Genomic DNA, 14,836 nt, shown 5'->3' on the forward strand with positions numbered 1-14,836 from the left:
TGTCACAAGATAGAAAACTAAAGGAAAACAACGAAATAGAAAGGAATTTCCTTAAAATGTTGTGAACACACTCAATAGGAAATTCACCTGTTTGAGAAAAAACCATGGTTCTAACAACAGATTGACAATTGTTGCCACAAAGTCATCGTGCAGTGAGTAGCAGAAGGGTTTAAGGATAATCTGAACTTACGGTGTAAGGGCAGAGAACTGAGCTGGGGCTGGTGGTATAGAAAAAGGTCATAACTGCACTGATGAATCCAGTTTTTAAAGGTTCTATTCATCTAGTTATTGGAATATAAAGCTATGAAACCCCAGTGGACAGGAAGACTTCCTTTTATTACATCTTTTGGTTTTTATTTCTTTAATTTCTTCTTCTGTCTATATCCCCTGTTTTCAAATATGTACTGGTTTCCCCCATTTTGAAAAAAAGCTTTGCTCATTTCTGTGTCCCAGTTGTCATTTACATTTTCTTCTCCCTTGGCCACTGAACCTTCAAAATAAACTGTCTACATGACTATGGCCACCATCTGTCCATTTACATATTAACCCCTCCCTGGCACTACTGAAATATGTTCTCCACGATCACTGACAGACCCATCAGCAAAATCAGTCATCAAATTTAAAATCATCAAATTTCTCCTGGTCTGTAATCTTATCTTCTCTTCATTGCAAATAACATTTATAACCCCCTTCCCTCTACACTGTCTTCAGACTCCTTCTGAGCTTTGGTGACTTGACAGTAGCTGGATTCCCCAATCAGTCCTTCTTTGACTTTTTAATATATGTCCCTTCTCCCCCCATCGCCTAAATGCAAGCATTCTGCATACAAAATAATGGATGTTTTTGTCAAAGGAACACCCACCCCACAATGTGTGGCCCCGAAAAACCTAGGCAACCAGCTTGGACCTCTGTCAGAGAAGGTTTCAAATCCATCTACAACTCCTACACAACTGATTGTAAACTTTGGGTCTACAAGATAAAGTCCTGACTCCTGCACTTGACATCATCCAGGCTCTAATCTACATTTTCTTTTAGAGGAGATAAACCAAATGTACCATCCATCATTATGTTATACAAAAATGTAAAAATAAGAGATTTGTAAGGAAGGAATAAGTAAGTAAATACATAAGTAAATAAACAGACAGAGAGTAAAGAAGAGGACAACATAAATCATTTAAATTTAAATTATTTTCCATAATGTTAGGATGAAAAACATTTCAAAGCACATATCTGACAACATAGTAGTTTTTGTTACCTGGCCAAAGCCTATCATAAATTGAAGGTGTTCAACATCTTGTCTGTGTCACTGGCTCTTGACCAAACTTTTGAGGTCTCTCGGGGCTCCCAGGCTGTGCTGAGCTCCACCTGCTCATCCACAAAAGTGTCATTCACCCCTCTGTTGCAAAGAAACCCTTTAGGTGGTCCCACAAGGCCCAGTCCAGGGTATCAGTGTTGAGCATGTAATTTGTGCCCTTCCATTCATACTCACTGGTGGACTGAAAGCTCACTTCCCTGATGGAGAAAATGTCACTCTTGTCCTCTCTTCTTGTCCACCCTCATCTTCTGGATGGTGACAGTCCAGCGCAAGGGCTTTCTTGTCACCATTCCTTATAACTCCCACCTTGAAGGCACCTGTTCTTCAACCTTTGCTCTTGGCAGGGCCCCTCTCCCTGGACAAATGTTAGTGGGATGCTACTGCTAATGCTGAAAGTGACGGTGACCTTTTCTCCAGCAACATTCCACACCAGTTTGGCTTTTGTCCTATTCATTTCCAGCTCCCAACCTCAGACATATTGGGGATGGACTTACACATCTATAGCTTATTTTCCTTCTTGATTGCATCACTCAGAAACTCAACAAAAGCTTTGTCCCCTCAGCGTGCAGCTGTCCACAGTTGTAGGTGCAGCCCCCACCCCCCGAGGCACACACAGCCAGATGGGCCAGGGTCACTGCAGCTGAGGTGGGGAAGAGGGCTGGCAGCGCAGAGCCCCAGCGACCATGGAGCCCAAGGTACCCAGCAGGCTGTGCAGCACAGACCAAGGTGGCAGCTGTGGGAACACTTGCAGATGAGGACGACCAGGCCAAGGCTCCCCCTGCATTTTCAACCTTATTTCTCATTCTTTCCTTATATAACACCTCCATCAAGAAGTCATTCAGTTCATATATGTTGATAAAACAGATGAACACAAAAATACTTCATTCCTGGATAACTCATCATCCACCCCAGCCCTACCCTTCTGCAATATAGTATGCCTTGTGCTTAAAAGTTCAACCTCAGACTTGTTCACATCTGTCTGGTGTGAGATGCTTTTTCTACTTACTTTCCATCTATGTAGCTTTGCTCACTGTTCAAGGCCCAGTGTGAATTTCACCTTCTCCAAGACTTCCTTGTTATTAATATATTATTTATTATGTTTCACATATTGGATATTTAGCATATTTTAAATTATTTTTAAATGACTTCTTGTCCCAAAACATTTGAAGCCACGTGAGTATGGCAGGCATCTTATGCGTCTTTGTACACCCGCCCCATAAACACAATCCAGCACCTTACAGAAAGGCGCTGCCTGGTACATCTTTCTGATGCCTTTGTTCCACATAAGAGTTGTGTTGGAAGCTCAGGCTCTGGAATTAGACCTATATTTGAATCCCAGCTCTGAACACTAGTGAAATGACCTTAAGGACATCATTAAGTCTCTCAAGTCTTGGCTTCCTCATCTGTAAAATTGGGAGATTTACAGTTCTGACTCACAGTGGTATTTGTAAGCTAATTGACATCACTAATGCTGAGCAAAGTGTTTTGCACATGGTAAAAGTTTCAGTAAAAATCGTTGTTGCCAATGACTCATATTACAATGAAAATGATGATTCTTTAGATATAGACCAGACTAGGATCAATGCCAAGGTCAAATAAACATCTTTTATAGAAACCTTATGACTACTTTGAGGAAGGCTGTCACAGAACTTTCTTGCTCTCTGACACATTGGGGAACACGGATCACATCGTGCCCCACCTAAGCTGGGGCAACTGAGCAATGGAGCCTTAAATTATGTTTTTATATAGCTCATTTCTAGCATTTATTCTCCCACATCTGTCTTCTCATAACCCCACCACTCAGCAGAGTGCAAGAGCCCATCAGCTCTGTACTGGGTGATCTTGAAATAAAGCAGAGGGTCACTGTCGCTCTGCAATAATTTGAATAAATGCTAAACAAGTGCACCGGGAGGCTCTCTTCAAAGTAAAACTTGAAGGTTGCAGGTCCTGTAGGGTCAGTGATCTGAAGGATGTCAAGACTGTATTTAACTTGTCCTTCCCGCACTGGGCATGAGCTGGGCTGCCCTCCAGCTTTTATTCCAAAGATAGTAAATCTGTGGTCAGAAGTCTCTGGGCCTTAATGACACCCACGTTTGAGAGATGGCTCCTTGGAACACTGGACTGTGGTTTCAGGTAGAAGTTCAACAGAGACAGTGGTTTATTATAAGAGGAAGGGGGCTGTGAGCAGCAATGTTACTTCACATTACCATCTTCTGTCTGAAAGACAGCAGCAAAATGGTCTATCCTGGAAAATTAGATTCAATTTCAGTGGGGCAGGGGAGAATTGGACGGACAGAACACAAATTATTGAATGGATAACTTAAAAACACAAAAACGATAACACAGACAGCACAGGGACAAACAAGACAACAAACACATCATTTATAACGTTTTTGAAAGCAGTTAGATTTGTACAGATCAGGAAAACAGTCAAAGCATAGAGACCATCAGTACATTACAAAACCCACCACAGCTCACGTTTCTCTGTCTGGCTAGTGCATCTGAGTACATAGTCTGTAAAGCTATTAACATGGGTGAGTACATGGCTGTTAACTGATGTCTTGTCCAGAGGGGAGACTCTCAGGGGAAAGCAAAACCAGAGGGTAAAATAATCAGCAAAACAGAAAATAATTCTCCAAAATGACCATGAGTTCTACACAGCTAAATTCTTGGGGACTCCAAGCTCCAGCAAAAAGAGTCTGCATGATTCCTTTGAGGGTTTCACAATATAACTTATTAAGTCATGTTCCAGGGAGACAGAAATGGGAGGCCAGGAAACATTCCCCAAAGATTCCCATCATTTTTTCTGAGCAGTTTAATTAGCTCCCATACATTTTCTTGTCTGTGATCTTCCCCCACCTATCCATATGAGGTAAAACTTGGAGATGTCCTTCTTTCTAAGCATGTTTTACCCTTTTCTGGTATGCCTTTCCGGTAGGGGTGACAAAAGTCTCAGAGTTAGGGACATTTGCTTAGCACTGGCTTCTGCAGCTCTAAGCATCTATTCACCACACTGACCAACAGGACAGCAACTGGGGAGAATGTCGACTTCTGAAAGAAGCAGAGGCTCAGATTTCTCCCCCTGGGACTGGTCACACAGTCTCCGTCACACCTTAGCAGGCCAGCATCAAGGTAGTCAGAGACTGACAACGAGGGAGATCTGTGCTACTATTGAAACTTCATCCAAACCCACAAACCGTCTGGCCCTGAGACCTGGCAAGCCCTACTGCTGCTGTACATGGTTCCAGCCTCTCTGCTGTACGAGACCAGTAATACAGAAAGGGCCTGCTTTTGATTATCACAGCAATTCTGCTTGTTGACAGAGGGTGCCCTGTTATAATGATCAGAAGCTTCATTTTTATTGACTGAGTGTGCCTATGATTTTTAAATGTGTGGTGGTAAAACAAATTTACCTGCTCAATTACTCCCCTTTAAGCACACAGTTACAGATGATGAGAGGGGAAGAGGATATCTTCAGTTGGGTGCAGCATGAGAACTTCACAAGATAGTTTGCATGTAAGGCAAACTGAGGCCCAGAGTACTTGGCCTGCTGCCCCACAAGTGGCCACCTAAATGGGAACACCATTCTGCCCCACCTCAAAATATCCTTCTCTGGCAGCTGCAGATGTAGTTGCTGGCACTAAATTCTGTGTTAGGAGAATGGGGTGCTAGTTCCAAACCTGCCATCAACCACATTTATGAACTTGAATGACTGACTTCTCTTCTCTAGGCCTCATTTTCCTCATCTGTTGATGGTTAAATTAGATGATTCTAAATAGTCAGGCTTCTAATACACCAAAGTGAAGCATGGAGGGCAACTGAGTCCTAATTTTTACTATTTTTTATCCAGAACTTATCATAACACTAAGTAATGGCAAAATCACTGGAAGAGCACTCTAATGGGTTGTGTCCTAGGTCGTCATGCTTGACATCTGCATCGAAGCCTTACATTCTGTCTCCTAGTGTAACAGCCGTAGAAGAAACCTACCTGGAAGAAAGGATAGTAGGCTGACCTATGTCCTTTAATGGGCATTTAAAAACCTTGCTTTAGTGCCCTGTAATCAAGGTGAACAAATAAACAGGTAGATGAGGCCCAGCTGAGACACCTGTTTCTCTGATTTCTAGAGCTCTCTTCAGATGACAGAGACTGTCCACGGACACCTTGAGACTCGTGTTCTCTCGGTGTTTGCACATAGATCAAGACATGTGAGTGCACCAAACTGCAGATGTGGGGATGACTCGGCAGACGGCCCCTGGCAACGGGAGGTGCCTGCGATGGGATGGGGTGTGAGGAGAACAGAGTCAGGACAGCAGACTCTGGAGAACCCTCACAGAGCAAGTCACAAGGGGCCAGAGAGACATGGCTCATGTCCCTAAATGTTGGCCACTACAGGCCCAGCATCTGCTGGCCTCTGGTACCAACACTTGCAGAAAGCCCGTGGCTTGGTGGTGAATCAGCCCCACAGTATGTGGGACTGGATGAAAATGGAAACCATTGTTATTTGGCTGTAGTGGAGATGTGGGGAATGACCTACAAAATTTACTTTGTGAACCTAAAATTTCATGAGGATGAGACATAGGAACTGTTCTCTGGAAGAGATAAATTTATTTTAAGGCATTGATGATATAAAATAAAACAATCAAGCCCATTTAAAAATAATAATTCTGTGGTTTAAACTTTCAAAAGTCCTAGGAAGGAAAAGCTTATAGTCACATGTTTTAGAAACTCTTCAAACCCCCGTTTGTTGGGTTCTGCACCTGCACAGTATCCTGACTTGGTGATGTCACCTAGCACAGCATTCCATTCCCAGAGGGGCCCACACTTACCTCACTCCAGGTGGATAGGGACTGCCTAATGCTGAATTTCAGAGCCTTTCTCCTTTCTCAGTCACGCATCTAACAAAAAAGAGCTTCCTCTCTGATGATACAAATATCTTTGACAATGCTAACTGAAGGTAGGTGGTCACTGACATATCCTGCTGAAAAACCTTGTCGCTAGACATCAACCCTAGAATCTCAGAGGACCTGTGAGCATCTCAACCTCTAACCCTTTGAAATCTCTCATTCTACTCCTCCCTTAAAACCATCTTCTGGCTTCATGTTCCTCTAGGTCACATTCCTCAACAACAGTCCCCCCAGCTCTGCCCAATGCCTCATAGTTTTGCCACACCTCCCCAATTCATGTCCTGCTCCAGAGAGACCAACCAGCTGCCCTGTGCTCAGCTTGTGGCCACGGTGCAGGCTGCGTTGGCAGGGCCGCACAGTGAGCTTTCTGCTCCAGAGCTGCCGGCACCGGGCAGAAATCTTTTCGCTCACCCACAGTCACTAATTTTGACTCTTTAAAACTTTTCCATTAAAGCCCTGGCTGGTGTAGCTCAGTGGATTGAGCACGGGCCTGTGAACCAGAGGATCGCAGTTAGATTCCCAGTCAGGGTACATGCCTGGGTTGTCAGGCCGGTTCCTTGCAGGCCAACTACCAGCAGGGAATGCACGAAAGGCAACCATACATTGATGTTTCTCTCCCTCTCTCCTTCCCCTCTAAATATAAATAAATAAATAAAATCTTAAAAAAAAAACCAAACTTTTCCATTAAAAAAAAAACACCAAACTTTTCCATTCTTCTTGAACTCCCTACTCCACTTCCTACTTTATTCTCAGAAGATGACTTCACTTTTCTTCATGGAGGAAATAGAAATTATTGATTAAAGTTTCCCTTTGAAGTTATCTCTTGAAGTGACTTCCAATGGTTCTTCACATTTATGCTTCAAAAAGTAGCACTCATCTTTTGCTATTTTCCTACTTTCTCCAAGAAAGGGGCTTTTTTTCCCTCCCTATATAGGGTTTTAATGGGAATTAAATCAACAGATGTAAGATACCTGGCCCAATGCTTAGCAGGCCACAAACATTGGTTCCCATTCATTCTTTCTTCTACAAATTTAATTATAAATAATTACATACATCATATAAATTTAATATATATAAATATTTAGGTTTTTTCAAAGATTTTATTCATTTATTTTTAGAGGGGAGAGAAAGAAAGGGAAAGAAACATTGATGTGAGAGAGAAACATCCATCGGTTGGTTGCCTCTCATTCACACCCTGACCAGGGATGTAGCCCGCAACCCAGGCATGTGCCCTGACCAAAATCAAACCAGTGACCTTTTGGTCACAGGCCAGCACTCAGTCCACTGAGCCACACCAGCTGAGCCACACTATATACACTTAATTTAATACAATATAGTTTCCTCTTGAATTCTTAAAGACCCTATTCTCTTAGCTGTCTCTCCGCCCTGCCCCCGTATCTTTAATCTCTTCCTTTCTCTCCAGTTATTCTCCCTTTATTGACAAGCATATTCAAGAGCTTCCACTATTTTCAAAAGCCTTATGCCCTCCCTTCTTTAAAAGGACTTTAGTTAGTGTCCCCAAACTCTCTGTTTCTTCAACTCCTTAAGCTCTGGGCAATGGTACCATTTAGCTCCTAGCCCCTCTTTTCTCAAAACTTCAATGAAGACTCGAAACTAATACAAAATAATATTGAATGTAAACTGTAATTGAAAAATTTTTAAAAACTTGTTAAAAACTTCATTGAAAATGTTTTTATGAAGTTTGGGAGTGACCCCTACATTTCGACCCTGGTGGCCTCTTTTCAGTTTTCATCCTGATCAAATTTTGATCTCAGCGCCTTCTCTTTCAATGCTGCTTCTTGCCTAGCACTCACATCTCAATTCATGGCTATTGATGCAATTCAGTAATAGCAACCTAGAACATGAATGCAACCTGCTGCTTCTCTGCTTCCTTCCTTCGGCCTCACTTGCTGCCAAACATTGATGACTCTTCTTTAAACTAATGTTCACATAGCCCTTGCCAACCTTTCTTGCCAGAGTTGAGACTTGGTCAAATCTCACCTGGACTACCCGGCTGCCCCATACGGCATCTGGCCTCCGGACTCTCCGTTTCTGTTCATCCTCCACACTGCTGCCGGAGTTAGTTTTTGAAGAAAACTAGCCTGGTCCTTTCACCCTCCTGCTGACAAATGCCTGGGGCTCCCAGTTGCCCCCGTTAGGTCCACTCCACCTAACTGAACCTGCACAGTCTGACTCCAGCTTGCCCGCTGCTCCAGTCTCCTCCCCGCTCCTGCAGCTCACCTTGGGATCTGATGGCATCACTCTTCACCCCGCGCTTTGGCACATGCTGTCCAACTGAAACACAATGTCACCCTTCTCTGTGTGGAGCGCACCCGGTCACCTTTCCAAATGCAGCTCAGTTACAACCGTTTTTGGTTTGTTTGTTTTTAAAAGCCTTCTCAGATTGACCTGGGCTGTTTGGCTCCCTGCTCTGGATTCAGTGTTCCTATGCTCCCTTGTTCCTACCCTTTATAGTCATTAACAAGTTGTTGTTGATTATTCTACTGTGTTTATCTTTCTCAGGAGACCATGAGATCTTTGAAAAAAGAAAGCTCTTTTCCAACACTGTATCCCAATAACCATCTGGTTTCCTGTTTAACAAATGTTTGTTGTGGCACCATGAAGAGAAGATGTGGTAAAAAAATGACAGAAATAAGAACAGAATAAAATTAGATTCTTTCCACAACTGGCGGAGATAAGATGCCCTTGCAGAGCAGAGGGAGGAGGAGATCAGGATGCTTCCCATTTCAGGCCTGTCTGCACCACTTCCATCCTCCCCGCGGGTCCATTGCCCAAACTTGATCACAGAATCATCAGTGCAGGTAGAAGACAGCCCAGAGGCTCATGTCTAAATTAAATTCAGCTACTGCTAACAGACATCGGGCTTCAGATAGAAGAGTCCAGCCTAGCACTAGCATTAGACTCGGTCACGAAGCATCCAGATGTGTTAATCATCAAACTTTGGAAGAAAAAAGAGGAATAAGTAAAATTAGCCTTTAAATCCAACTTTATAAACCCTCCTGCCTCACTCTTAGCTGGGCAAACGCTCTGAAGAGAAGGGCCCTACTGCCCTTGCCGACTTGGTCTCACCTCTTGACAAGCCAAAATGCAGCCTTCAGCTTGGGCTGCTCTAACTGCTAAATAAAGTAAACAGCACAGTTTCATTTACCTGGGTTTGTACTGTCTGACACAAATAGCAGGGAGCTCATGCATGCAGAAGACCAGCCAGGACCAGAGATTAGCATTCTCTATTGATCTCTGCCTACTGAGTTCAAACAGAGGGAATGGCCCGGCCAAGATGAAAAGAAAACCTCAAAAGACTGATTTATTGACTTGAATCTTAAAGGACTTGCTCAGCTCTCTGTTGGAAGTGGTAGCTTCTCTCAGATTTTCTTATAATTTTTTTGTCTTACAGACATTTATTTAGCCACTGATTCAGCTGAAGCAGGCTATGGGGCAGGACTTTTCCTTCAACATAATCTCCGAAAAAGGAGGGATGTCATAATGACAAGGAGTAGGTATAATGCCAAATTTCATTCAGTATTTCCTTTGACTTAAATGTCAGAAAAATTTGGCTGTAATTAAAATACTGAAACCTTAAAGAAAGTCAGTAGGTCCCAGTGGAAATGGTATGCGTTACCTCTCTGTTCTAAAGCCCTTCCACTGGGTGTGCATGGCTGCCTAGGTGTGTTTAAGGACTCCCTGTGTGTGTCAACGAGAAGGAGGTGCTTGAAATCCTACCTGCAGAGACAGCAAACTAATGAGAGATGATGGGAAAGGCTATGAGAAAAAATGGCACTGCAACTGTAAGGAGGGGTCCACAGGAGGAGGAGCAGCACCTAATACTGAAGACTAGGACCCTCATTCAGGTCCTGGCTCCACCAGTTAGTGCCTCTGCGATCTTAGGCCTCATACCTCTATGCTCCAGTTTCCAGAACTATAAAATGTGGATTGTAATCATTTCTTTTGCATAAGGCGCTCATAATGATTAAATAAGATAACATAAGAGATTTATGAGCGATAACACAATGTGAATGCTATTTTAGTGACAATAACATAATAATAATGAAGAGGAGCTCAAGGTGCTTTTCTTCTCTGTCCACACGCACGAGATAGCTAACTGGTCATCCCCTCAGGAAAGGGAACCTTCCAGATAAAGACTTCGTGTCATCGCTCTACTTGCAAACAAGCTCGGGAACTCATTTCTGGGGATTCATTTAAATGAAGGCATGGGTGCAGAATCCCGGGGTTCAAGCAAAGCAGTCTGGGGAAAACAAAGGACAAGACAATGATGGGACAGTCACATTGGGCCCCCGGGGCTGTGGGACTGGCCCGGAAGAGGGGGTGTCATGCTCTATGCTGTGCCCTGCACAGCTGACTGGCTGAGTGTGAGATGGACACGTTACACACAGGAGTCCATACTTTGAACTTGATGGTGGGAAAGGAAGTCCTGACTTGGGTTTATCTTGTTTCCCCTTCTCCCCTAAGATGCACACAAAGTTTCCTGGGCTTCTAAGCCATGCCAGGGTACCTGCTGGAGCCAGACAGCCAAGAAGAAAGACTACTGAGAGAAAACACATGTGAGTGGCTGATGGAGGGGCTGGGAGCACTCGTCTCTACGGCTGTGTCAGTGCTCTCGGTAGCTCTCTGCTTCAGAGGCAGGACACCTTCCGACGTGGCTGCGGGGGCACATTCTCTCACCAGGAAGCCCGCCTCACCCCAGCTGGAAAGAGCAGCTGCCTCTCAGGGCTGGTGGGGGAGGGATGTTTCCTCTAGAGCCCCACTGTCTGGTGCACTGCTGCTCTGGAAGCCAGAACTGACTCCAAAGCAGCCTTCACTACTATCTGTCTCAGAAACTAGCCTTGTCAAAACAGCATTTTAGAGGTTAATAGAAAGCGAGCACACACTTTCAATGCATATAGCAAAATACGCTATTAAACATAAACATGCATATGGGAGTGACAGGTCTTTTGAACATTCTCACATTTTTACATCTGCTCTTATTCATTGGTCCCCTTAACATGCACTGTTATTGTTGATGTTTTTCTCCAAAAGAATGGTTATGTGCAAAGGGGCATACATTTAATTGCTACTGAGTCTCTTGGGATTTAAGGTAGTAAGTCTGTGTCTAAACCAACGAATTCCTTATCTTCTCTGTTCTAACAGAGTACAGGAAGTACAACAGTTCATTCTTGCTGCCTAAGCACCATCCCTCCAGCAGAGTGGTGAGCTTCCCTGACCAGGCCAGCAGATAGGGTGAGTCCAGGGCTTTCCCTCGGTGTAAGTGCAACCAAAGGGAACCTTTGTGTGTGTGTGTGTGTGTGTGTGTGTGTGTGTGTGTGAGAGAGAGATCAATGAGATCTCCAAGGAGAACTGATCCAAAAAGGCTGGAATCAAACCCAGTGCAAAAAAGAAAAAAAAATAAGTAAAAGTGTGGGAGGAGGATCGGATCGCTGAGGTCCTCCAGAATTCAGCTCACTGGAACTCTTCCCACTACCACGCCCAAGGGAGGCAGAGAACAGGGTTCCTTCCTGGCTTCTCTCACCCTCGTCCAAGCAGCTGTTCACAGGCTAGCAAAGCCCAGCTTCTCTGGAGGATGCCTTTTTATCTGATTAAATGGAATGTTATACTAAATATTCAGCCACCTCAGCACTAGCTGTGTGGGTGTGCAGGATAAAATCTTCATGAAAACGCCCTCACAGGTCACTTGTTTAATTTCGATCCTGCAAAATGTAAAAATAGAATGAGCTGCCACGAAGGGTTGACAGCTTCGATGAGGAGGTTCCAACAGCACAGAAACCACGTGTTCCCCTGGTCGCTTGCTTTCTCCCTCTGTCAAGGGGAAAAGGGGGAGAGAAAAATCAGGAAAGCAAGGTGCTGCTTTCATTTATCTTCTGCTCTTTCCCCCGCTTTGCCTTTTCTTGAACTTCCTGTCTGTGTCTTCCTCTTATTCCATCTGTTTCCTGTCTCTCCTCCCACTTCACCTGCTTCCTCTCTCGGGCGGCCGGCCCTCCGCCCATCATCATTTGGTGTCTTTCTCTTTTCCTTTTTCTCAGGACTGGTCCTCCTCCCACGCTGCCACACGGCCTGCGCCACCCCTGCTTTCCGGGGCACGCTGTCTCCAGGCTACCTGGTCTCGAGAACTTTTCTAGGAGTTGCCTTCCTCCCCTCTCCCATGTCTGTCTCCTACTCTTCCCCAAGTCCCACACACTGAAAGTGTTAGAAAGCCGGAATTCCAGTGATCCGTTGGATGAAATGGCAGCTGAGCCACAGGGGCTGCCCTTTTCGTATCGCCTCATACAGTCAGCTGCGTCTGTTACTCACGGACCTCAGCAACTTTGGCGGGGTGCGGGGGTGAGTGTTGGTGGGCTGGGAGGGCAGGTCATACCTCATTGGTCTTGCGTTTTGGACAAATCAATTTTTAATTCTGTACAGTTTAAAAAACAAATGTTCAAATTGCACTTTCTAACTCTGACCCTTGAGCCAAGAGCCAACTCCACCTTAACCTTATCACAACCTGTTTCTGGCTCAGAAAGTGAAATTCTCTTTCACCAGGGGCCCCGGAGCTGTGCCAAGAGCAGCGCAGGTGCTGACAGAGGGGAGTGGCGTCCTGTTTCACATCCCTTAGTGTCTCAGAAAGGGTCCAACCTTTGCCTTAGTCTGAAATCAAAGGTTCGGGAGTGTTTCGAGTCTGCTAGTGCGGCCGATGGAGCCAATGCAGTTTAACCCCTTCCCTCTGCTAGCGCGGGCTCCTCCTCTGCGTTGGCAGCGAACAAGGAGTGGTCCTTCCCCAGTCCTGCAAGTCACCAGTAGCTTTCTCTCCGAAGAGAACTTCACTCTAGGTTTGAGGAAAGCCTAATGGAAAAGGTAGTTAGCAGATCACTAACTCACAGATTCATCAATGTCAACTCACTCTAGAAAAGAACTTAAATTCCTATTTTTATTGCTACTTTACACGTCTGTACTTGAGTCCACTGACAAGGGTTCCCCTAGCTAAAGATCTCTATCTTCACACACACCACATGAGGGGACCCCCAGACAGCACATGCCTACTCAGGACCCCAGCCTCTCTGCCGGAACACTGTCTCCACCCTCTGACTCTTATTGGAAATGTCTATTGGTTATGAAGATGCGTAATGCATGCCCACCAGGTACAAAGCAGAGTAGATACCAGAGCATCCATTAGAAGCCAAAGCCTTGCGTACCACACAAAATAAAGGGGATACTGAACCCGGACACCTAAAAGACACATGTAGCATTTCTGTTGTGTGCACATGAGGGTTCTGGATCAAATCAAGGCAATGATAACTTCAGTACCACCTGAAGAAGGATCATACATAGGCAAAAATGAAATGTGGTTCCATAGGTGTAAAGAGGGGAAGGGGGAGGGAGAAAAGATCCTAATTAAGCTGAAAGAACAATGACAATAAAAACAGAGCACAAACTGCAGAAGGCACCCCAAGAGAAAGCACCCCATCAGCTGGGCAAGTGGAATGGGTGACAATTCACAGCCGAACTGTAAATAACAACTCAAAGCCACAAGCAGCCAACAACTGTGTGACACCTGTGCAGAGCAACAGCTGGGCTTTGGGGGCATAGAGTGGAAACTCCTCTGCAGTGTAGCTGGGATGACCCTGGGGTGATGATTGTAGCTACAGTGGAAGATTCCAGATGACTGTGATGGGACAGCCCTGACGGGAGTTGAGAGTGAGCTGACCTACAGAGACACCGAATGATGGATGTGGTCCAACAGCGAAGGCTGGAAGGTGGTGGCAGGGACAACCTCTAGAATGTGATTTCATTCAAGGCCTATGATCTTTAAAAAAAAACAAACAAGGCACTCACACTTGGGGACAGTGTCAAAGTGGGGCCCCCAGCAGCACTCTGGCTTGCCTAGGTAGCCGACAATTTGCTCAGAATGGTTTCTTCCCAACACTAACACCAGAGCCCAGCCCCAAATCTCCAAAGCCAAACAGCTTTGAGGGTGGACAGGAAAGAAACAGAATTTCCATATACCCTTCGGACACCCTGGATCTCCTGAATACCCACAATGCCCAACAGAGCTCTTGGCCCAAGTTGCAAGTTGAGGACAAGATCTTCTGGGCAAGTTACAAAGTAAAGGAGCCAAAGGGAGAGGGCCTCAGACAAACACTGGTGACCCCACCTGCAACCTCACTGTCCACCATCAAAGTCAGCCAGTTCAAGCTGTGAGAAGCAGCGAAGGTGGCATGGCTAGGGACACCAGCTGTGAGCAAGAGACAGGATCTTCAAGTAAGGAACAGAGGCGGGGGAACCACTGAATAGAGGGAATGTTTGTTAACTTCACCCAGAGCACAAGACTGATTTGCTCACACCAGAAACACACGTCTGTATTTGCCCTCTAACCTGCTAAATGCTGTTTAATGGGGGAGGGGAGAACAGTTCACACTGGAGGTGTATGGATGTCTCTCTCTGAGGGTACCAATCCCAGCTGAGATATGCCCCTCTTGAAAAGGTTGCAAGCTCCTCGCCTGCAGCACGCTGTTTGCATCTCCCCAAGGTGCATGCCCACGGAGGTGCTGGCAGAGGAGACAGCTCAGCTTCTTGTACAAGTTTCTTTGTCCTCGCCCAGAGTGC

At 45.1% G+C, this 14,836-nt stretch overlaps 1 pseudogene; it reads right to left on the reverse strand.

The window, feature by feature from the left end:
- Nucleotides 1-1,199: 1,199 nt before the first annotated feature.
- LOC118981450 (complement component 1 Q subcomponent-binding protein, mitochondrial-like) lies at nt 1,200-2,328 on the reverse strand (annotated as a pseudogene).
- Between the last annotated feature and the right edge of the window lie 12,508 nt (nt 2,329-14,836).

This window comes from Sturnira hondurensis, unplaced genomic scaffold (assembly GCF_014824575.4).
Source record: "Sturnira hondurensis isolate 20B ecotype Veracruz unplaced genomic scaffold, ASM1482457v3 Scaffold0024152, whole genome shotgun sequence".
In the NCBI taxonomy this organism is placed as follows: Eukaryota; Metazoa; Chordata; class Mammalia; order Chiroptera; family Phyllostomidae; genus Sturnira; species Sturnira hondurensis.